The sequence below is a fragment of the Canis lupus genome, chromosome 36, assembly GCF_011100685.1.
Source record: "Canis lupus familiaris isolate Mischka breed German Shepherd chromosome 36, alternate assembly UU_Cfam_GSD_1.0, whole genome shotgun sequence".
Taxonomy (NCBI): Eukaryota; Metazoa; Chordata; class Mammalia; order Carnivora; family Canidae; genus Canis; species Canis lupus.
Window position 1 is genome coordinate 1,180,982 of NC_049257.1, and position 25,234 is coordinate 1,206,215.

Genomic DNA, 25,234 nt, shown 5'->3' on the forward strand with positions numbered 1-25,234 from the left:
TAAATATTTAGAGGTAGAACTTCTGAGTCATGGGATACGTACATATTTAAGTTTTATGAGAAATAATCAGGCCACCTTTTAATCCCACCAACAATATATGAAAGTTATGGTTACCATATCCACACAGAGATTAGATGTTATCAGTCTTCTTAATTTTTACCATTCTGGAATATGTATGGTGGTATCTCCTTGTGGTATCTCCTCTTAATTTTCACTTCCCTGGTAACTAATGATGTTGAATACCTTTTGTGTGCTTATTGGCCCTTTGAATATCCTTACTTAAAATATCTCCGTACACATACTTTCCAATTTTGAATAAGCGAGTTGTCATTTTATATTATTGACTTGTGGAAGACTTCATGTATCTTGTATACTAGTTCTTTGTCAGATATGTTTTGCAAGTATTCTCTTTGATTTGCTTATTATTCATTTTTAATAGTGTCTTTTGGTGAGCAGATTTTTAAACTTGAGATGAAACCTAATTTATCAATGGTGATTTTTATGATATCCTAAGACTTCTTTGCCTACCTCCACATCATTTATTTTCCTATACTAACTCTAAAAGCTTTATGGGCTTAGCTTTTATATATAAGTCTGTGATCAATTTTAAATTATTTTTTATGTGTAGTGAGGTAGAGTTTGAGTGTTTTGTTTTGCCTATATTTATTTCAGTACCAATTTTGAAAATATTTTCATTTCTTCATTGTGTTGCTTTGCCATATTTGTTGAAAATCAAGTAACTATGTGTATGTTTATTTCTGGACTCCTCATTTTGTTCTATTTACCTGTATGTCTGTTCTTTTACCTATACCACACTATCTTGATTATTATAGCTTTATAAGTCTTAAAGTCAGATAGTATAAGTCTTTCAAATTAGCTCTTTTTCAAGATTGTGCTGGGTAACAAAGATAACTACCATTCTAATGGACCATCTAAAAACAATAATTGGCTATTTTACCCTGTTGGAAGGTACAGAAGGGGCTGGCAAAGAATATGCACTTTATATGAATACTTTTCTAAAATAACAACTCAGTTTTTGTTTTTCTTAAATTTTTATATATCTAAACATTTTTTTTTTACTTTTTAAAAGATTTATTTATTTATTCATGAGAGACATAGACTTAGAGAGAAAGGCAGAGACATAGGCAGAGGGAGAAGCAGGCTCCCTGCAGGGAGCCCAGTGTAGGACTTGATCCCAGATCCCAGGATCACGACCTGAGCGGAAGGCAGGCACCTAACTGCTGAGTCCCTAAACGTTTAACTAGCACTTTGTCATTAATGGATTGATCATCTTAGGAAAATGCAGTGTTTCAAATATTTCTAGAGAAGGTAGGTATTCTTTGAAAGTTCCTAGTAAGAAAAAAAGTTCCTAATAAGACTCATTTCAATTATTAAAACATAATTTAAAGTGAATTTCAATTATTTACACATAATTTAAAGCAATGAAATATGTAAAACTTCTCAGAGGTTGAAAGTAACATGATTTCTCTATAGAAATGGATACATGTGACTTATGATTTCACAAATGTAGAGCTAATTATTGAAATGTCCATATGTATCTGGACTATTTCTTATTTATCCTGTACTCTTGTAACCACAAAGATACCTGGTAGTTGTCTATGGATTTAATTTATTGGTTGTGTTGGTTATTTTCACTGCTGGGCCTGAAAGAGGATGCCATGTAGTCTTAATGAAACTGGTGGGGAAAACCCATGTTTGTGAATGAGACATATTTGATTCTGGTGCCTAATAGGTATTTGGCATATACTCATAGCATAGGTATTGATGAAGGCCCCAAATCTTTAAACATATTTATTGCTATGTATATTGACAGGTTGAATTTCCACTATTATAGACAAATTGATCATTATTTCTTTTTAGGCAAATGTAGTGTGTCTTAAGCCATGTGAGATGAATTGCAATTCTGGTTGACATTGTTTGAGATTTGTCTTTAGGAAACATGTTTCAGATATTGGTGGGTAATACCTAAGAAGTATATTACATTTTACAGTGCCACTGCCTTTTAAAATCATATATAAGGGACTCCTGGGTGGCTCGGTGTTTGAGCACCTGCCTTCAGCTCAGGTCGTGGTCCTGGAGTCCCAGGATCGAGTCCCACATCGGGCTCCACACCGAGAGCCTGCTTCTCCCTCTGCCTGTGTCTCTGCCTCTCTCTCTGTGTCTCTCATTAATAAATAAATAAATACATTTTAAAAAACAATTAAAATCATACATATGAAACAAAAACATAAAATATAAATCAGAAAAGTTTATTATAGAATTATGAAGAATTGATTTTCATTATTGCTGATATGCTTAGCTGATAACCCTAGAGTTTATTTATAAATGTAATAATAAAATCTCGTAGCATCCACAGGACAACTTGTTGTTTAGGAGACTGCATAAAATAAGTACTTTCCTCAAGCAAAACTGTTTGTTTAATAATGTTCTAGAACTTCAGACACTATGTTCTGAAATCACATTATTTTTGATGATGGACTGTGAAGTTACATTTTTCCTCTTGCTACCAATATAACAAAGGCAAGATGTAAATTCCCTCATTAATGGTAGGAGTTAGAGTCCCAGTACTGCTTCTTTCTGCCAATGTCTTTGCCACTTGTTCTTACTGAGAACAGAATTTCGTTGTCATCAAGTTCCCTTGAAGTTAAAATGGTTTCACACATGTCTGTTTGACTTCATTTGGGTCTGATATTGTTCACTAAATCTCTACTAAACACAATTTCTAATGATTTCTCTTTGATCACTGTTTTATTACTATTTGTGAGCAAAGCCTCTCAGAATTGGCTTAAAACCCTGTTTGCTTTATTTTCAACAAAGGTATCTACAGATCTTCCTGTTAGCTTTCTGCTATTCATCAAGTAAATTTAAATCTAACTGCTTTTAGGTAGACTTTTCTTAGCACTCTTTGGGATAAAAACCTGAAGAAATGTGCCTCCAGTGTATTATTCTGATTTTTTCTAAACTCAGACTCTAAAATCCTGTGTTTTCACTTAAGAGCCTGGGAATTGCCAGTTTTCAATTTGCTCAGATTGGATATTAGTTATGAGAAACCGAGACCCATGGAAAAAGTGCTTTTTAATCATTTCTTGAAATCAATATAGCAATAAAGCAATGCATGAGAAATAAATTATTTTGGAAAAAAAACTTTATAGGTTGAATATTATGGAGCACTCTAGTATATTTCATATTTAGGTAAAGTATTTTATCACTTTTACTGAATTATTCTACTTAGGAAGCCCTATCACTGGTACAGTTTTTGGTAAATAACCACTTTTCTCAATTTTCCATGTTAATGTATTCTACTTTAGATTGATATTCCCCAAACCTGTCATTAATTTGCATCGTTTATTATTTTTGCCATATCCTAACCTATATTTATTTTTTATTTAAATTGGTTTTAAATCTCATCACAATTTAACTGGGGCTTAAACTATGAAATTATAGATTGAAGCACACTAAATACATATTTAGCTGTTAAGATTCAAATTGATATGTACCATATCACCTAGAAATCATGTTTTCCACTAGTTGACACAGTTATCTGTTTAAGAAAAAGCTTTTGGTTTTCTACATGATCTAGGTAACTATGGATATCTGACAACACCTGTTTCTATTAACCTTGGGGTTGATTGAAAAGAAATAAAGGTGTGGAGACTCAGGCAGTATGTTAAAAAACATCAAATTAGGAATTAGAGAAAGTAGATCTATCTTCCGATTGACTTTGTATCTCTTCCTTGGGAGTTTCTGTAACCTTATTAGAGTTTACTGCGTGGCTTGGGATCCCACCATTCCTGGTTCTTCTTTGACTACCTGCTCGGTGTAGGAGGTGTAGGGGGCTTCTGATATTTAAGGAGTAAAAAATCTTTAGTTAGCTAAGTTTAGTTACTAGCAAGAGGCAATCATGAGACTGTGCTTGGTGGAGAGCAGTTGGAGAAAGATTTGATTTTGAAATTCTCTGTAACATTGAGCAAGCTACTCAAATCCTCTGATCTTCCACGTTCGCCATCTGTAACGGATCTACAGCTGTTTGAGCTGACCGGTAGTAGAGGCAGAGATGATCATTCAGTGGAGGTGATCAGGACATTCTCTAACACATCGCTGTCAGTCATGTCGGACATTTAGCTGGTGCAATGGCAGGAATAGATAGATATCATCGATCTTTTGGTGTATGCCTTCCAGAAGATAAAAAATGGCAGGATGCAGCCCTGTTATGTTTATGGCTTTATAAAATAAACTACTGATTAAATGAATACTAAATGAAACTATTAATATTTTAAATTTCCTCCTTTATTACCTCTAATTCTCTTGTCTTCTGACTCCATAGATTTTGAGCATATCTGAGCTTCACATGGACAATGCCCTTACAAACTAAATATTTCTGTAGAATGTAAACATTTTTGCATATTGCTTAATAGAATTACTTAATAGGATACCTCATAAAATCATTTTATTTGCTTTGCCCTGACAGGGATTACACGGAGCACTACATAGGTACACTAAAACTGGCAAGACTGCTCTTCCAAACAGCAAGTTTTTTACCATGGAAGAGGGATCCAGTTATCTTTGATGTTAACCTTTCTTCCCTCTTATTTCTTTTAGTGAATCACTCATTTAGAAGAATCTGTTGTTTATGTCGTAAGATGATTATTTTAAGTAAATTTTGGTATTTCCAAAAGAAGTTTTTTCTCTACTCTTTCATTATGTGAACTCAGAGTTGATTACATTTTACTGGATGCTTTGGTTGAAGATCGGCAGACTGAGATCACTTATCATTCTAAGCCAATTCTATATGCAAACATAAAACTACATTTACTTTTCTTTAAATTTTATAGTGCCTTATGTATTAAAACAGTACATAAGTTCCAAATCACTTGACTTTTTCATGCAACTTAATAACTTACTCCAAACAATAGGAAAGTTTAAAAAGTACCACACAAAAGAAGCATAATTAGTGCTATTTTGGCCTTGTTTATTTGTTTATTTTTTTTCCTTCAGGACTAACATCTTTTCATTTTTCAAAATATGTTTTTGTTTGCTGATTTGATTCACAGATTTGCAGGATCTTTAAACAGGGTACTTGCCTGTTTTCTTTATGTTATTCCAATTTGTATACATCTTGCTTTACTACTCAGATACTCCCCAGTGCAGTCTCCAGCTCTTTTAGTCTATATAAGAAGCTACACTGAATGAGATGTGTGGCCTGCACTCATGGTACTATGAATTTTTTTTTTTTTTTTTACCTCTCTGAAATTCACTAAAAACAGAACCTATTTTCAGCCATTCCTTATTTCAATCTACATTCCTTGCCTGAATCACTGTAATAAAATAGGACAAAACAAATTTTGATGGGCAATTTCATCACAGCCCATCTGTTCCATTATGCTGTGTGGCACAAACCTAGGCTTATCTATCCTGCTGCTCATAGGACTGCCTTACTAAAGTGTGGAGAATCAAAATAACAAGGTATTTCATTTGTTCCTATTGCTGTTGTTTGACTCCCTTCTGACCTTTCACAGTGAGGCCTACAGTGGCAATCTGGAACTAATGGGACCAGAGTTGGGAGTTCAGATGGAGTTGGAACTAGGCCAGGTATCCTGTTAGAGGTGGTCATAAGGACAGAGCATTAGTGGGATGAGTGGGCTGAGTCCAAGCTATAACCCACTAGGGAGAACAGATTTAGACAGTAGAGAGACCCACTATATAATCCAAGTTCAAACAACAAGAGGGATAGTTAAAGTGAGGGTTCAGAGCCAAGAGTGAGCAGGTGGGCAGAAACCAGATCGGCACTGGAGCTCGTCATAATCCAGAGAAGAGGACTGGTACCTGGAGCCATTGTTCCTGGGACTGCTGTTTATCAAATGGAGGGTTCCTAGGATTGAAAGATCATGAAAATATTGACAACTATGTTGGTCCTTGAAGGCTAAAACTAGGCTATTATGAAACTTATGACTTTCTCTTTACTTCTCTGGTAAAATTCCTCAGCTCTTCTACTAAAAGGAAGGCAATCTGCTTGTGACTCATGGGTCACTTGTTCTTTCTCCAAAATGGCCTTGCACATTTTACTATATTTTATTTGAATGTAAATGCAATTACTGAGCAGTAAATAATGATTTTCCTTACCCATTGATTACTTAGTGCATGTTGATGCAGTGATTTGTACAAGTCCAGCTTAAAATGGAGCAGATGGGTATGTAAAGGTTTATTCAAAATCAATGTGAATTAGATTGCTGCTCCTCAGTAAAATGGATTGTGAGTTAGAATGGCTATTTTCTTAAACCTATTGTGATAGAATGCTGTCTAAGGCAATCTGTTAAGGTGAACTGAATGAAAACGCAGCTCTTGATCTCAAAAATAAGCATTGCAAACGATACTATGATTTAATGAGTAGATATATAAATATCAGATGAAGGGACCATATTGTGTCTCTGAAAATGTAGTTAATGAATTTTAGCAAATCTGAAAAAAAAAAAAAAAGCTTGGCAATAAATCTTGTAAAAAAAGAAAGATAATCGTGTTCTTTTGAGTTATACAGTAGTACATCGACTGCTTTTCTTCCTAGATGGGGTGTTTGCAAATATTCACATATACATATGTTACAGTAGCTTACTCATTGCTCTGAATGCAAGAGTGCTGATGGGATGGCTTCAGTTAAAGGAAAATCATTAACATTTATGTCCTAGTTTACTGCTGTTGCTTACAATGTTAAGAAAATGATAATCCAGATACAGTTCATTGGTTCTTCATTCAAGCTTGTTCTTTAACACAAAAACCGTCTAAACATTCATGTTCCTGATTATTAAGGGAATAGGCAATTCTTTGACAATCTCCTATTCCTAGGTGGATCGTGGAGGTTTAGAAAGGCCAGACAGGAGAGGAAGGTGTCAGAGGCAGTACAGAAGATTGGGTTTTATTCCAGTACAAGGTACTGCTTTGGCAGAAAGCAAAACATTTTTTTTAATTTTTTAAATTTATTTATGATAGTCACACACAGAGAGAGAGAGAGAGAGAGAGAGAGGCAGAGACACAGGCAGAGGGAGAAGCAGGCTCCATGCACCGAGAGCCCGATGTGGGATTCGATCCCAGGTCTCCAGGATCGCGACCTGGGCCAAAGGCAGGCGCCAAACCGCTGCGCCACCCAGGGATCCCCAAAACATATTTTAAAACGACTGTGGGCTTTTGTTTTTCCACTGGAAGTGTTCATCAATGGGCTGTGCTTCTGACTCCATGTCCATTTACAGAGTGAGAGATTTGCAACAGTGTACCTGCGGGTGGATGGATGTCCCAAAGAAAGGCTGTTCTCACAAATGAGACTACTCAGTAAACTTTTACTGAGTATATAATTTGTACCGACTAGTATACTGTGCACCAGGGATTTAAAGAAACATAAAGCAGACATCCTGCTTTCAAGGAACTGTTAGGTGTGTGATCATGATAATTATCAGGCAATGAGTCCTATGCAAGCTATGTGAATACAAGGCTCCAAGAAGTCAGAGGAGAGAGGGTGACATTACTTCATCCGAGGGCTGTTATTGCATCTGAGTTAGCCATAAAGATGAACTGTACTTTGGAGGTTTGGGATAGCAGGGTGAAGACGGGATTGGTGAAAAATCTAGGGAATTCAATAAAGCAAGGGAAATGAAAATACAGTGCATCATGTAGAAGGGTAATTGGAGCTTGGAGCAGTTGGTGAGGAAAGAAGATAGATCTGAACAGACACTTTTTCCTGTGTATTTTTGAGACTAAAACACCTAAAAGAACATCTTATTTATTTTTGTTTGATTATTTAAGTTTAAGGAAGATTTTATTGAGCAGAATGTGATCAACACTGTAGGATATAATGATAAATAGGCATAGATCAACAGATAGAACACTGTATCTATATACTGTGTGCGCACACGTGTGTGTTTTATAAACATTCCTTTCAAGGTAGGGGTGTGTGTGTGTGTGTGTGTGTGTGTGTGACCTAAATTATATCATGGTTCTAATTCTGACACTGCCCAAATATGTGACTTTGGCTTAAGTTATCAACCTTTCTAAAATGTAACTAGGTTGTCTCTAGTATTTCTTTCGGCTGTAATCTTTTTTGGAATGGACATATAATTCTGTGATTCAAAGCAAAATATAAGGAGTCAGACTGTCTTGGGTTCAAATATTAGCTCTATCACTTAACAGGTGTATAAAGTTTTTCATCTTGCTATAATACAGGGTATTCTCTAATCTTCAGATTCCTCTTGTATGAAACTAAAATGATTTATAAAATGTAATGTAACTTAATAATAATTTAAAAATAGTGTCTACCTCACAAAACTGCCTTCAGACTAAATGTAAAGAGCTTACTTAGCCTACTTTGTGTGATAAGTGAAGTGCTTAACAGATGCTACCTATTATTTTTATGCTATGTTGATTAGCAAAATAATAATGTCCACTCAATTTCTTAGCCTTTGAATGTAGAAAACCAGTCTTTTTATTAATATTATCCACCTTGGCCTTGAACGGTGACTCCTAATCCTTGAATTTTAGTGCTGACTTTCCTGGGACTTCATGGTTTAGCTACTAGTACTCCCCTAAGGCCTGATTTATTTTTGGAAAACTAATTAGACCCATTTCCTAAGGTAACTCTTCCTTGACTGCCAAACTTGATTTAGTTTATTCACAGTTCTGAGTAAGAGGTGCCACCACCACTAAACGCAATCACAGGCAATTGACACTGACTGGACTATCACTGTAGAAACAGAAAACAAGGAGTAAAGTAGGCAGGCAAGATATGTAAAGAGCGAAGTGGCCACAGAGAAAGATAGTACTCTATTATTATTACATGGGCAAGAAGAATCAGAATGGTCCTTAGAAATTTCTACTCTAACCCCCAGGAAATGACCACAAATGCTTCGCTCCTGTCAGGAAGTGAGCCTGTCTTTCCACCTCTTGAATCTGGACTGCTCTTACAATTTGCTTTTGTGGCATAATTGACAGAATGTCCGTTCTGAGCCTAGGACTGAGGAGGACTGTGCGCTTCCTTCCTCTGTCTTGGTAGAGAAAGCTTGGCATGTGAGCACGCCAGTCCTAGCCTGTCCAAAGGTGACAGATGGTGTGCAGAGAGGTCTCACTTCATCCCGGCCTTCCCACCCGAAATTGTCATACACAAACCAGCCCCTATCGGTTTAGCAGCTTTTCCCAAAGACAAGATTAAACTTGAACCAGGAAAGAAAGGGGGGAGGGGAAGCCCAAACTGCTGACCTGCAGAGCTGTGAGCTAAATAACTGCCTATAGTTTTAGACACTGTGTGGTTCTGTAACAGAAGTTAACCCGCTAAACTTGCTAATGCATGAGTCACCCCTAACATATATCTCATAGAAGCTTTTACATTAAAGAAGAGATTCCATATTTCATTTTCTCTATACTTATTTTTGTGACTGAGGAGACTCTATAGGCTCAATAATCAGATCCATCTTTAAAGTCTTTAAAATACTAAACACATTAATTGAGTTTTCGCCATAATAGATTTGTCACAAATAAAATTTGTAGTCTGTTTTTGAGGTACCAAACTTCATTACACAGCTTTTAAATTGTCATTGTCCAGAATTTTTTTTAAATATCTGATTTACTTGAACCAAGTGATATTTTCTAAGCTTAAATGCATTCATTACTTCTATTTTGTTGCTTTTTTTCTCACCCGATATCACTGATCTCTGGGACTTGCTGAAGTTTTCTGAATGCAGCTTTGAGTTTTGTAACTCTCTGGCACTGCAGTACCTTAGTTGTGTCAAAAACCCGACAGACTTGGTGAGCCAGATGTGTGCCTGTCCAACCAGCTCACTCCAGTTTGAAACACTTCTCTTTCATCATCCCTGTCTTCCCGTTACAGCTCAGATGTTCTCAAACTTTGGCTTGCCTCCAGCCTTCTCAGAACAGCACTCTGAATTATGTCTATGGCATTTGCTTTATCTTTTTTTGGGTAAATGTCTTGATCATTTATTCTATGGATTTCTGTGATGGACCTAGTGAGGACTCTGCCAACCAGAGTTATCTCAATCAATCCATCAGCTAATTGCACGACCTTTTCTTAAAAATGCAATTTTGCTGCAATCACTGTTCTGCACACTCTGACCCATTATAGTAATGAAAGAAAATTAAAGCACACTCCAAAATATGAAAAAAAAGCAAAGAGCAGCAAGATGAAATGAAATGGTTATGTCTATAGCCTGAAATTTAAATGTGGGCAAATTCTTTGTCTGGAGGGAGCTTTTATGTGAAGCTCTTTTAGAATAAATATAAAAGATAAAGACTGGAGTTAAATAGAAGTGTTGAATTGACTCCTCAGACCTGTGCCTTCCACATCATGTTTATGCAATTGTGTTTTTAAGTCAATGTCTTTATTCATCTGAAAATATCACCCAAGTGCTTTATCCTTGCTACAAAGGAATCACATTTCAGTGCTGCTCAGTGGGTTGGCATAAAAGTTTTAATCCCTTTATAGCCATCAGATGAAACTAACTAAGGGGAGGGGTGTCTAAAAAGCGAAACAATCTCATTTACCTTCCAATAATTATTTTCTGATGTAAAGAGCATTTAAAATCCATCATCCTTCACCTGCAAATTGCATAAGCCAAAAAAATCACACGGTTTATGTATTGAATAGGATACAATGAAAATATATTGAGCAGAGATGAATTACTGTTTTCTCTCCCAAAGAATTCAGTTTATCCCAGAATACCTATTTGTAGGCAAGTGATACTGCACTGAGGCAAAGACATAATTCACAACTCTTATAATTCTGGGAATTTGTAATTTTATCTCATGGAGTTAAAATAGCAACAATTTTTAATTAACATATTCTGGGAGCCTCGTAATGCAACCTCATTTTTGGCAAGAACACGTTTAACCTAAGTTTGTAAAGCATTAACATAGTGTTCAGTATTACTTCTCCTGTGGGAAATCAGCAAAATTTGATGATTACAGAGGAGTGGCCTTGAAGATTGAAGGGTGAACATATCATTTCTAGGGAACTCCATCAAGAAATGATGGAAAATGTTGTAATAGGAATTAGAAAGTACAGCAAATTAATATCATTGGATTATTTTGGACCCAGTGAAATCAGATCTCACCTAAAATGCTGCGTATTAGAAATTAATTTTTAATCCATCTTTTAAGACTAAGTATTGTTATCCTATGCATGTACATTCTTATATTTTACGTAAGAATTTACGTATGCATTTATATTATTCTTATATTTTCCTGCAAAAATATAATTGCCAATTTAATGCCTCCTAGAAATCCTAGTTCAATAACCCTTACTTAGCACGAGAAAAATAGAATCCTAGTTAGTTGGGGTGGTTTTCACATTCTGCTCTACTGCTTGCTTCTTTTTGAATGGTTCTCTTTACTCATGTTCCATTCACTAAGCACCTTCACCATGTCTGCTGCCACATTAGGCTCTGAGGATATAAGAATAGGCATTTTCTTCTCCTAATCCAATCAGTTGTTGAATATAAATATTTTTATGCACATTGTTCCCAACTATAACCTTAAATTTAAACAAACAATAAAAACACAATTTTACCACCAAAAAAGAATAGAAAGAAAAAAGATTTGTTCCGTTTTTTAAATTCCCAATATTAAAAAAAAAAACAATAAAAAAAATCAACTCTATAGAATGTGACATTTGTACTACACAAAGTTCCACAGCCTCATGTGACATTATTGTAATGATTCATACCAAAATTGCTTGAAAGAATAAGTTTCCCCAATACAGTTAAGATTCAGTTTACAAAAGTATATTTATTCCATAAAGTAATGTGGGCTGCTCTGGCACAATTATCCTATGGATGGACCCAGACTTGCCATTTTGACTAAAACAAGGAAATGCTTGTTTCCTTTTTCTAAACTATACATTATATACTGAAATACTTCAGAGCAAGTAGAAACAGCCATAGGCTTAGGATTCCATCGCCTGCATTCTTTCCTGTTAGATATTCAATAAATGTAATTAGATTGATTGACTGACTAAACAGTCTTATTTACTTCATAGAAGGAACTATCTCTATAAAAGGAAATCCCCCCTGATAGCCAAATCTTCTGAAGGATGTTTTCAATGCACAGAGTAATGAGTGTTTCCCTCCAGAGAAAACTGACCTAATACCAGCTTGGTGAAGAGACCTAGCCCTATGTCCATTAGTATAAAGTCAATGCTATTGACAGTCATCTAATGCTTTTATGCTTTGCACTGGAGTACTTAAGAAATAAATATCATTGATGAGAACTAAGGGCTGTTGGTATATTCCTGTGATTAATCTTAATTAATAATACATTAAATATTTTCCTGATTGCGTGCACATACATCATTTAACATTGATTTATGCCAAAGCCATTAGGAAAGATTTAGTGGCACATCACAGCCTGGGCTATTCTTTTATTTATTTTTCTTCTTCCTTCTCAAAAATTGCCCTGGTTACCAATAATGATGTTATCATTGATATTAAGGCCCTAGTTACCAATCTGATATTACATCTGAAATAGTAATAGTGTTCCTGTCTCCTTTAAAAAAAAAAAGTTTCCAAATTTGTCTTTGTCTAATGTATAGTTTAGAAAAATATTATATATGTATGTGTATACATAAACACAATAATACCTGTATATAATTATGTGTATACCTCTATATAAATACGAATATAAATATAAATGTATGTATGTCTATATGTGTATATATGTATGGATGTTAGAGACATCTCTTCTCTTTTGAACTAATAAGATATCAAATACAATGAGTTAAACTGTTTAATCAAGTTCCTATCTCTCCAAATCAGCATTAATTCCAAAATGTGTTATATAATGTCAAGACTTCTGAATAGTGTTAATCAGGTGAAAATTATCAGGTGAAAATTAAGGTGATCTGTCAAGGGACTGGCCAGGGATTGGCATACAATAGGGGGAATCCTCTCAATGAAATGGATAGAGACCTGGGTGGATTTGAGCAATAATTAGCATACAAAAAGAGGTCACCAGGGAGGACAGAATAGTTACACAGAAAAAGCAAGTCCAAGTTTGGAGGCAGGAGGTCATATATGAGTCAATTCCAAGATGTCACTAAAGGTGCAGGAATCCCAACAACTGGGTCAAACAATGAAGTGCATGAGGACCGACTAGACTGGATTATGAGTGATGTAAATCAAGAAATACCATGGAGTACTCTTCCTGATGCCTGGTTGGACACTGAGAAGGAATTTTATTGCTACTACCTTCTAGCTTCATTTATTTAGATATCATGGGCACTGTGATATGTTTCTTAAATCTAGGGTACCATAAGCAAATTATATATTATAATAGAGCCCTAAATTGATTTGGTCTATGACACAATACAATTTCTTGATCATATACTTGGAGGAATCAAAGTAGAGTAGTTAGCAGCACAGATCAGAAATACCTACCTTTACATCCAAATTCTGTCAATTTTTAGTTAATGTTACATTGAGAAGGTAATATTTCCTTCATTATCTTCAGTTTCTTTTTATAGAAAAAATTATCTCAAATTACTGTCTACATAAGATTTTACCACAGAGCTTAGGACATAGTAAAATCTCGATAAGTGGTTGTTGTTATTAGTGGTGTAACCCTTTGAGTTATGCCAAAATTTTGGAGGCCACCATTAAAAATATGTTAAAAGTGTAAAGAAAGAAAGGTTGAATCCTAAAAGAACAGGAGAAAATATGTGTTGCTAATCAAAGAGAAACATATATGTACATGTATATATATATAATGATGGAGGGAGTTTGAAGGCTATAAAATTGAGAAGTAAACTTTTTATTTTTTAATTAGAATTGCTGTAATGGGTAGAAATAGAATCTGCTTTATGCAGTATGGAAAGTTCCTGGTGATAAAACAACTGTGGTATAAACCATGAATGAAGAGATAAAACACGAATGACACAAGCCAGATCATTCTAACTGACAGGGAACATAATAATAAGGCTAAATTTTCATGACCTTGTTAATTTTTCTATTGATAAAGCAAGAGTGGGAAAGGTAGAGATATCTAAAAGCATTTTTGGATGACAAGCAAGGATAAAAAATTGTCCAAGGTAGAATAATAATGGAACAAAAGCAGTTAGAATGAAAACATTTGTCATGGAAAATGGGAATGCTGGGGGAAAAAATAGAAACTTCAAGAGTGAGGTATAATAATTTATGATAATAGAGATTCACACAATATTTTCTGATTTGTGGTTGAAAAATGAGTAGTGCTACATTTTAAAGACTCAATAGGCCAGTAATACAGGTAGGAAAGATTGGGTTTTAGTAAAAAATGAATTTTGAAATATGGGGAGTTTTTTCCTCTGAGGACCAACTATTTGTATATGTCTCCAATGAATTTACTTTGATTAAAAGAAAATTCAATAGATAATACTTTGGATAAAATATGTGAAAAAAAAATTTCTGGCTCTGATGAAAAAAGGTCATCTCACAAATTTGCTACTACAACTTTCTAATGAAAAGCCCACATTAGGGATCCCTGGGTGGCTCAGCGGTTTGGCGCCTGCCTTTGGCCCAGGGCGCGATCCCGGAGACCTGGGATTGAATCCCATGTCAGGCTCCCGGTGCATGGAGCCTGCTTCTCCCTCTGCCTGTGTCTCTGCCTCTCTCTCTCTCTCTCTCTCTCTCTCTCTCTCTCTGTGTGTGTGACTATCATAAATAAATAAAAAAAAAGAAAAGCTCACATTAATATTTTTTTATATTTTTACTATGAGCTTGTTCCCCTGGAATTTTAGACAATGCATAGGTAGGGACTGCTCAGACGAAGCCAGCCTCAACATAGAAATCCCCACCAACATTGTATCTCAATTGCTATTATCTATAGCAAAGCCCTCTCTGGGAGAGTGGGCTGACCAGCTGCAGGTTTTTTTGAAAGAACCATGGGTGCTGCTTCTGTGGGATGAAGGCAATTCTTCTATGGAGGATATTCAATCACATGTCTCCCTAAAATTACCTTGTTTATGTTTTACCTGTGAAGTAAATACCACTGGGTTTTTATTTTGGAGGAATCGACTAATGGGAGTCAGGGAGTTGTGCTGAGTTGGCCTAGAGGGCCAGAACTCTGGAGTCGGGCCTATCTTTGAATCCTGTTTCTGCCATTGCCTTGTTGGATGCCTCACAGTTAGTTCTTCTGAGCCTCAGTTTTCTCATTCCTAAAATGGGGTGTAACACTTGCATCAAATAGTAATGGGAACAGGGCGTAGGAAGGGAAATACTCAATAAATGTTGACTATTATAATTATTACCTCAGTAGGACATCCCAGAAAATTCTCTACAACTTTGTGGTGGCTAGTAAGAGATGGTGGCAATAAGATGCTACTGAGGCACCGTTCTCTTTAACTTCCTTCACAAGTCAGAGCTTGCTGGTTTTTTATACCACAGTTCATTAAATGAAGGTTCCATTATATTCTAGAATCATAAGCATCTGGTAGAGACTTTAAGGGGCCACCAAGTTCACTTTCTTGTGGATTGTACTTGATTTATCCAAGACAAAGTTTCCCTTGGGGAACTTTTAAAGCCAAAGACAAAATTTCTTTCAAATAGCATTGTATCTAAAGGGACTTTGAGCATGACACTGTTGAGAGAACAGAGACTGGGCTAAATCCTGCTTACTTTGTAACTTTGGTTATATGAGCTTCAGTTTTCTTAAATGAAGTAAAATCACAATCCCTATGGGCTTTGTGAATATTATTTAAGAAACAGTGCAATACCTATGCAAAATTTCTACCCAGTCAGAGCCAGTTCTCAGGAGAGGAAGAAATCAAAGACCTCTGTTTAATCAATGCCTGTTTGTCACTATTGTATCAATATCTCATGTAGCTCCTTCAAACCACTTAAGTATCTCTCAGATCATGCACTTAGTCTTCTTTTGCAGAAATCCTTTCGGCTTTATTAAATTTCTTATGAGTTCTAGATATTTGGTAATTCAACAAGCATCTGTCAGCCAACTACTACATGCTAGACAGTATTCTAAATGTTGGAGATATTACAGTGAACAGGACACATGAAGTTCCAGCTCTCATGGAGTTTCAACTTAGTGGAATAGAGGAATAATTTACAAGGAAACAAATAGGACAATTTCAAAGACAAAATACTATAAAAAATAAAATAGTGTAAGAGCAACTGGAGGAGATGGATGCTTTAGATTGGGTGGTTCAGAAATGTCTCTCTGTGAGAGTGGCATCTGAACCAACGACTGGGTCCAACAAGGTAGGGATCTGGTATGATCCAAGCCGAAGATGTGATGCAAAACCATGAGACAGGGATGAGCTTGATGTTTCTGAGGAAAAGAAAGAAAGCCTGTCTCTTCAGTCTGCCGTAACACAATACTGTAGGCCATGTGGCTTAAACACCAGAAATTTGTTTTCTCATAGTTCTGGAGGCTTAGTGGTCCCAGATAAAGGTGTCAGTGAGAGAGGACTTATGCTGAGGCCTCTTTTCCTGGCTTGTAGATTGTCAGCATCTCACTGTGTGCTCACAGGACCTCTTCTTTGTGGGTGTGTGGAGATCTTTCTTCTTCCTCTTCTTACATAGCTTCCAATCCTATCGGATTAGGGACCAACATTTACGATGTCACGTAACCTTGATTATGTCCTAAAGGCCCAATCTTCAGATGTAGTCACATTGGAGGTTAGAGTCTCAACATCTGAATGTGGGGGAGGAGGGACTACATCAGTCCACAGTAGCTAGTAAGGCATAATAAGGGAGTGACTGTTACAAGATATAGATGTACAAGTAGACAGGCTAGTGCAGAGTCTTCTAGACTGCTCTAAGGAGTCTGATTTTATTTTAGGTTGTAGGAACTCCTTGGAAGGTTTGTAAAGCATATTAAAATGTGACTTAAATTTTCAAAAAAATTACTCTGGTGGCTCTTTGGGGTATAGAATATAAAGAAGAAAGAGTATAAGCAAAAAAACTAGTTTGAAGGCTATTTTCACAGCCCAAAGGGGAACTCATGGTAGTTTTAAAGGGGACTGTGATAAGCAGGATGGCATAGCAATCGAAACTGGTATATATCATAGTAGAGTGGTCCCCTCTAATAGATGGATGGAGGAGAATTATAAGAGAAATAGAAGTAAAAAAAAAATCTCAATTTTAACTATTAGCTACTGAGTGGTTAGAGATACCTATTTGCTTAAATGGAGAAAATTGAGGGGTGCCAGGGTGGTTCAGTTGGTTGAGCATCCAACTCTTGGTCTGGGTCAGGTCATGATCTCAGGATCCTGGGATGGAGCCTTCAGGAAGGGCTCAACACTCAGCACAGAGTCTGCTTGTCCCTCTCCCTCCCCCTCTGCTCTTCCTCTCACTCATGCTCTCTCTCTCTCAAATAAATAAATCAAATCTTTTTAAAAATCAAATATAATAAAATAAATGGAGAAAATTAGAAAAGAGCAGCTTCAGATTGAGTAGACTTGAATCCAGAGTTTTATTTTGTAGTTGTTGAGGTGCCCTCCTAGATATTCAAGTATAGATGTCAAATAAGCAGTTGGATTTACAAATATTGAGTTGTCAGGATTAATGTTAACAATTTGAGAGTCAGCTATGTAGATAGTATTTAAACCCATTGGACTAAATGAGACTCCCTAAAGAGAAAGTTTAGATTAAAACAAAGATTCTCAGAATTGAACCTCAGGATGTAATAACATTTCAAAACCTAGCAAAAGAGGAGGCACCAAAGATAATCCAGAGTCACTGTTTAGACGGGGAAAAAAAAAAAAAAGAAAAAGAAAAGAAACAAAAACAAAAACAAAAAACAGAAGACTGTGGTGTTGTGGAAGCTGAGAAAAAGTAAACTGTCAGGAAGGGAATTGTCACTTGGGATGCTGAAGAGAAGGTAAGATGAGGACAAAATGTGACTATTGTATCTGATAACATGGAAGTGATTGGTGACCTCAGGTAGTAGAGTTTCAATGGAGTAGCATTGATGGGAATTGAAAAAAAGAATAGAAACTAATGTCTTTCAACCCTGGATTCATCTTAGAATTACCTATGGAACTTTGGAAGTTATCGGTAGTCTAATCCTAAACCAGTCTAATCTCAAATCAGTTAAACCAGAGCTTCTGGGAGGGAGGAAAGGTATAGAGGAAAGAGCTTACTTAGCAGTATCTTTAGAGCTTGGAGTATTTTAAGAGTTCCTCAGGAATTCTAATATGCTGCCAGCATTGAGAAATGCTTTTGTCAAATGTTTCCTTCCAGAAGTTATTTTGTGTGTATGAAAGAAGGTGACAGCATGGCATGAAAAGTGTCTCTTGTTATTGTAGTTTTGACTGTATTTTTTTATCAAAAATACTTAGAGGGTATGTATGAAAATGATCTAGCAGAAAGGGAGAAGTTAATGATTAAGGCTAAGATAGGCAATAGTAAGAAGAGTAAGTCCTTGAGGAGGCCAAATGGACCCAAAACTGTATAATTTCAGGTATCTTATCTTCTGTTAGCAGGAGTAGACATTTTTATTTTCTACCGTGCAGGAATTCATTTTGCCTGACTTGCAGCTGTAGTCTGATCCTGAGTGGAGAGAAGATATGAAACATGTCCTTAGGTTTAATAAACAATTTCATTTTCTTTTCTTTCCTTTTTTTCTTTTTTTTAGAGACAGAGAGAGCATGTGAATACAAGTGGCGGGGGGAGAGGCAAAAGAAGAGGGAGAGAGAATCTCAAGTAGGCTTCATGCTCACCATGGAGCTTGAGGCAGGGCTGGATCTCACAACCCTGAGATCACGACCTGAGTAGAAATCAAGAGTTGGACGCTCAACCAACTGAGCCACCCAGGCATCCCCAAACAAACTCATTTTCAAAAACAATTTTATAAACCTGCCCATAATTTTTCATATCTTCTATTTTCATAATGATTAGAAAAGATAGTCCTCATACATGTTAGTGCTTTCATTAAATGTTTATTTCCCATAGAAACATTAATCTTTGGGGGTCATTGTGATCAAAAGCTTGGCAAAACATGTCTAGAAATACTCACATATCCCATATTTAGGTAGAATGAACAATTTATTCAAAACAGCTTATCAAGGGCAGCCCCGGGTAGCTCAGCTGTTTAGCACCACCTTCAGTCCAGGGCCTGATCCTGGAGAACGGGGATCGAGTCCCAGGCGGGGCTTCCTGCATGGAGCCTACTTCACCCTCTGCCTGTGTCTCTGCCCCCACCCCCTCTGTCTCTCTCTCTCTGTCTCTCATGAATAGATAAATAAAATCTTTAAAAAAAAAAACACAGAGCTCTTCTAGATTTAAAAGAGTAGGTTTAAGTGCTTACACCTGACATAGACAAATACAGTAACAAAATGGAACTCTATTGTTCAAAATCATATTCAATACATTATTATAACATAGTAGAAAGGAAGAGATGCTTTCATCAAGACTGGAGTATATACAAGACTACTTTTTGGTAATTCAGTTCAGACATTTTTGAGAAGATTCTAAAGTTTAATGGCTTTATAAAAAGCAAATAAGCCCCTTTTTTTGGATTACAAGAAAGTTACTTGGGTTTACACAAAATGGTAAACTTGCACATCCATTCCAAATTCAAAACATATAAAAACAGCAAATTGAGTGAGATTTTATAGTCACACTAACTTGAAGTTCATCTAGACAGAAGAATAGAACTTACTCAGACTAATAATCCAGGGGGCCTAAAGATCTTAGGGTTTGGAAAACTTCACTATTTCTTCTGCTTTGCTGATTTATTTGTGTGGTTGTAAATTTTCCTTAGCAACTAGAGGCAATAGAAAAGAGATTTTTAGTCTCTGGAGCCCTATTAACAAAGAGGTTTACACATTATTACAAAATTCATGCAAATATTTATGGACAAGTGTATTTATCACACGGTTACTTGTAATATTTTACAGGAATAAGATCTGTCAACAATAGGAGCCTGAGTAAATGATGGTACATCAAACAGATTATCATGTATGCATTAAAATATTTATAAAGTGTTTTTCATCATGAAATTGCTTAGAAAGTACAATAAAATATTTAAAAACTCCAAAATGTAAAATGCAGTATGTTTTCAGTTAGATGAAAAATAAATATAAATATTGAAACGTGGTAAAAAAAAAAACAAAACTTTTGCTTATTTCTGGATAGTGTGAGTTACGTGTGACTATTTATTTTTCTTCCTTTTCTGTATATTTGAAGTTGTTCATAGTAAGCATATATTTCTCTATATTTTTTTTAAAAAATCATGCCTTTTACAGGTGAATTCAAATAATCAAAATGTTATAAACTCCATTTACTTTTTTCCTTTTTAAAACATTAAAATAAGTTAGAAGATAGAAAAAAAAAGTTAGAAGATAGACTTAGCCTTCCATTTCATCATTTATATATAAATTTATATATAAATATATAAATATATAGAACATATATTAAAGAACATTATTTTTTAAAGGATACTGTTTCTAGGAATTAAGATAAGCTAAATTAAATTTTGTTTTTAAAAATTCAAAATAATTCACTAAGTATTTTAATGCTAAAGTCGATTAAAGTCACAAGAACAGTTTGAAAAATTAATAATGTGTACAAAGAATTCCTTATTTTGTAATAAAGCTTTGGCACTTGTAATTTATTACCAGATGCTGAGACTGAGGCATCTGGCATAATATATGAGGAAACACATTAATTAGAAAGAAAAAAAAAAAGAAACATTGAACTTAGCTGTTTTAGACATTCCAGTAAATACAGGAAGGACAGGACAAAATCAAAGTTCTATTATATGTATGTTCTCAAAATTTAAAGTGTGACTTGAGGGGTGGCTCAGTCGGTTAAGCTACCAACCCTTGACTTTGGCTCAGGTTGTGATCTAAGGGTTGTAGGATCTAGGCCACTGTCAGGCTCTGCACTCCTCACCACTTCTGCTTGGGAGTCTCTCTTTTCCTCTCTCTCTGTCTCTCCCCCTCCTCCGGCTCCAGCACTGGATAGATAGATAGATAGATAGATAGATAGATAGATAGATAGAATCTTTAAAAAAAAATTTTTTTTAATAAAAATAAATTGAGACTTGAATCTGAATGGCAATGGGATTTTTTCTGTCCCTTCTTTCTTTGATTCTGTCCGCCCATGTCTCTAATAATTCCAGACCTTGAAGGTAATTTACAGATCATCTAGTCCAGCTCCCCAGTTGACTAAGAAGAAAAGCGACGTGCAAAAAATATATATTATCTGTTGAAGATCACAAAGACAATATGGACAGACCGAAGAACCCCATCACTGGACTTTCTTTTTCTCCAGAATCTTGGATAGAAGCCATACCTACTTTTAAAATAAATGAACATCTCATGTGTACATTTTAAATAATTAATTTAAAAGATTACTTTGTCGTACAAACCAGCTAAGTCAAAGACACAAACTCCGTTTTGATCTCAGAATGATTAAAACAAACGGTTGTGCATCTTGGGTACAAATCTTACCTTGACTTTGTAACCGTGTACTACATGGGTAGCAGGAGTACTGCTTTAAGGACTTCTAAAGATTTGTAAATAGAATATGAGTAATAACACAGATACTCATAGCTCTGTGGGTTTTATGTGTATCATGCCTTGTTTTGCTTATTTAGGCAGATTTCATACATCTGAGTGCTATTTTTGTTCTCATAAGTTGTGAGGCTAACGTTGTGTTCAAATATGCGATAACCCTCCTGAGCCTTCTGTGAGGTCCCCCTTCACACTTGTCAGCTGGAACAGTTCACCACTTGTAACGGGGTATTTCCTTTACTTCTGGTCTCCTCCCTTTTCCGGCTTCCTTCTGCCTTGTTCTTGTGCAGTACAGAAATAGGGGCTTGACTGGGAGATGAAACCCTCTATTTTGCAAATTAGAAAATTGTTTAATTGCATCGCTGTAAGGCATTTGGATACATGATGAATTTCCAGTATTCAGTAAACATCATTCAAATATTTTATCCAGATCTCCGCCTGTTGAAGAAAGAATAGCTTACATACTATTAACCTAGAGAAGTCGTTGTAGCTGTTGTTTTTCAAATCTTAATTAAGTGTATTGCTTTTTTGTCCTTAAAAGCATATGGGAGATGGTTAAATGAGTTTTCAATGAAATGTGAGCTGATGACTCTTGCTTAGCACAAGGAAAACTGATGAGCAGTTAAAGCAGTTAAGAGCCATTACCAGAGATAAGGCTCTAAATTAAGGCTTAACTATCAACTTCAAAATTGAGTCACAGAGGGAGCGGGCGCCGTTGACTGATGGGAGGCGAGTCCGTGGAAGGTGCGGAGTGTGGTCTCCGGGCCCGGCTCCCGGGGCACAGGTTGCCCTCGTGCATCATCCCTGCGTTAGTTTGACCTGTGGACACACGGGAAATCAGCATTCAGCGGACCCTTTAGCATTAAGGGACGGTGTGGGTTTCCTGCCCAAGTGTGACTTCCACATCGAGATTTGAACTGACAAAAGTACGTCGCTTACCCTGAGCCGGGAAGCGCTCGAACGCTGACATCTTAAGTCTCTTGAGGTTTGAAAGTGTTTCCAAGAGACAGAGAGCGAACCAGCCGGTCCGGCGACCAGGAGCGCCTTAACGCAGCGGAATCATTAAATCTGATCAGTCATTTAGAACGCGAGCGTCCACGCCTCAGGCCGGCTGCTGTGCCCAAGGCCGCGAGTCCGAGGCACCCGGGAGCCACAGCGAGGCCAGCGCGGCGGAGCTTGGGCCCCAGGACCCCCCACGGCAGGGCCTTGGACCCCGGCCAGCTTGGGCCCCAGGACCCCACAGGGCAGGGCCTTGGACCCCGGCCAGCTTGGGCCCCAGGACCCCACAGGGCAGGGCCTTGGACCCCGGCCAGCTTGGGCGCCAGGACCCCCCACGGCAGGGCCTTGGACCCCGGCCAGCTTGGGCCCCAGGACCCCCCACAGGGCAGGGCCTTGGACCCCGGCCAGCTTGGGCCCCAGGACCCCACAGGGCAGGGCCTTGGACCCCCGCCAGCTTGGGCGCCAGGACCCCCCACAGGGCAGGGCCTTGGACCCCGGCCAGCTTGGGCCCCAGGACCCCACAGGGCAGGGCCTTGGACCCCGGCCAGCTTGGCCCCAGGACCCCCCACGGCAGGGCCTTGGACCCCGGCCAGCTTGGCCCCAGGACCCCCCACAGGGCAGGGCCTTGGACCCCGGCCAGCTTGGGCCCCAGGACCCCACAGGGCAGGGCCTTGGACCCCGGCCAGCTTGGGCGCCAGGACCCCCCACGGCAGGGCCTTGGACCCCGGCCAGCTTGGGCCCCAGGACCCCACAGGGCAGGGCCTTGGACCCCGGCCAGCTTGGGCGCCAGGACCCCCCACAGGGCAGGGCCTTGGACCCCGGCCAGCTTGGGCGCCAGGACCCCCCACGGCAGGGCCTTGGACCCCGGCCAGCTTGGGCCCCAGGACCCCACAGGGCAGGGCCTTGGACCCCGGCCAGCTTGGCCCCAGGACCCCCCACGGCAGGGCCTTGGACCCCGGCCAGCTTGGCCCCAGGACCCCCCACAGGGCAGGGCCTTGGACCCCGGCCAGCTTGGGCCCCAGGACCCCACAGGGCAGGGCCTTGGACCCCGGCCAGCTTGGGCGCCAGGACCCCCCACGGCAGGGCCTTGGACCCCGGCCAGCTTGGGCCCCAGGACCCCACAGGGCAGGGCCTTGGACCCCGGCCAGCTTGGGCGCCAGGACCCCCCACAGGGCAGGGCCTTGGACCCCGGCCAGCTTGGGCGCCAGGACCCCCCACGGCAGGGCCTTGGACCCCGGCCAGCTTGGGCCCCAGGACCCCACAGGGCAGGGCCTTGGACCCCGGCCAGCTTGGGCGCCAGGACCCCCCACAGGGCAGGGCCTTGGACCCCGGCCAGCTTGGGCCCCAGGACCCCCCACGGCAGGGCCTTGGACCCCGGCCAGCTTGGGCCCCAGGACCCCACAGGGCAGGGCCTTGGACCCCGGCCAGCTTGGGCCCCAGGACCCCACAGGGCAGGGCCTTGGACCCCGAGGGCTCCCGGCTGGCCTAGGGGCCCCCCGAAGGGGGGATGTCTTAAGCTCTGCTCTCACTGTGACGTGGGGCTTCCGAGGCCGGGGCTGCCCTTCCCCGTAACTGAAGTGAGCCCTTCTCCCCGGGGCCTGGGACGGCTGGACCTGAGGGGGTCTGGCCCTAATTTTCTCGGCCTCCACAAAGGGTAAGATCAATCTTCAGGCGTCCCCAGACAACATGCTCAGGACTCTGGTAGAGGCAGCGTCACCAGCCCGAGAGAGGGGCCGGACCCCCTGGCGGGGACAGCGGATCCCAGCAGGGCGCTCAGCAGCCGCCCTCGGGACAGACCCTGGGCCATGCAGCTCTGAGCACCGGCGGCGGGTCCTCTGCGCGTCTGAGCAAAGAGCCACGATGTAAGGAAACAGACGTAGTCACCAGCCTAAGGAATTCACCACCGAGAGAGGCCAACAAGCCTGTGGACACTAATGCAGGAAGACAACCAAGCTGCGGCCACCAAGAGCCCGGCTCCAGAAATCAATCGATTTATTTGTTCTTCCGTTTCCCTTTCACCTCATGGGGGTCAAAACAACTTGCCTTTGATCATGCGATTTTCAAACCACGGACGAAGCCGGTCAATTGTGGTCTTTGTGATGTGCCCTTAGGAGGAGGAGGGCAAGTGCTTCCCACCCCCCACACTACCCAGCTATTTCCGGCTCCTCTCACAGGAATAGCAAACACAACCACAGGCCCTTTGAAGCAGTTTGAGTTTTAAAAGGGAAAGGCTTCCACCTACTGGATTCTTTGAGTAATAGAGACTACGTGAGTCCACATTAGATTTTCTCTGGCCTTCGGCAGTGCAAAACCCGGTGTGTCCACTTGGAGATTTCATAATTCTTTTAAATTGCATTTCATTTTAAGACTAGTTGTTAACGAACACATTCAGATTTTACAAAACATAACCCCCGCTTTATGTTACACAAGGAAGTAAAAAGAAATGCATACCTTGCCTTTTCCCTTAAAAAAATGATATGAAATGGTAATATACTCAGCCAAAAAGTTCTATTAATAAAGTCTGTAATGACAATAACTTTAACTTGGAATATCAAGCCAATTGAAAGTAATGGGATGTTCTGTTTTACTTATACAATACAGACCTCATTTTTTTTTCTAAATATTGTCTTTTCACGAACCAATCCCATCTGCATTACAGTGGCCCTAGTTTGAGTTCAGCTCATGTTACTTAATGACACATCTTCTTGCTGATATGTC

General features: G+C 38.9%; 1 protein-coding gene and 1 long non-coding RNA gene across 5 annotated transcripts in view; one reads left to right on the plus strand and one right to left on the minus strand.

The window, feature by feature from the left end:
- Positions 1–25,234, plus strand: part of GALNT13 (polypeptide N-acetylgalactosaminyltransferase 13) — a 576,595-nt gene that overhangs the window by 476,035 nt on the left and 75,326 nt on the right. The window lies entirely within an intron of this gene.
- On the minus strand, positions 17,456–22,716 carry LOC102151277. Of its 2 annotated transcripts, XR_005384540.1 has the most exons (5): positions 22,457–22,716; positions 21,455–22,336; positions 19,660–19,764; positions 18,719–18,765; positions 17,456–18,548 (listed from the first exon to the last, which is right to left on the minus strand). It is a non-coding gene; the product is annotated as an uncharacterized LOC102151277 (long non-coding RNA). The 2 variants fall into 2 exon arrangements; XR_005384541.1 differs by lacking the exon at positions 18,719–18,765 and having other exon boundaries at positions 22,457–22,715.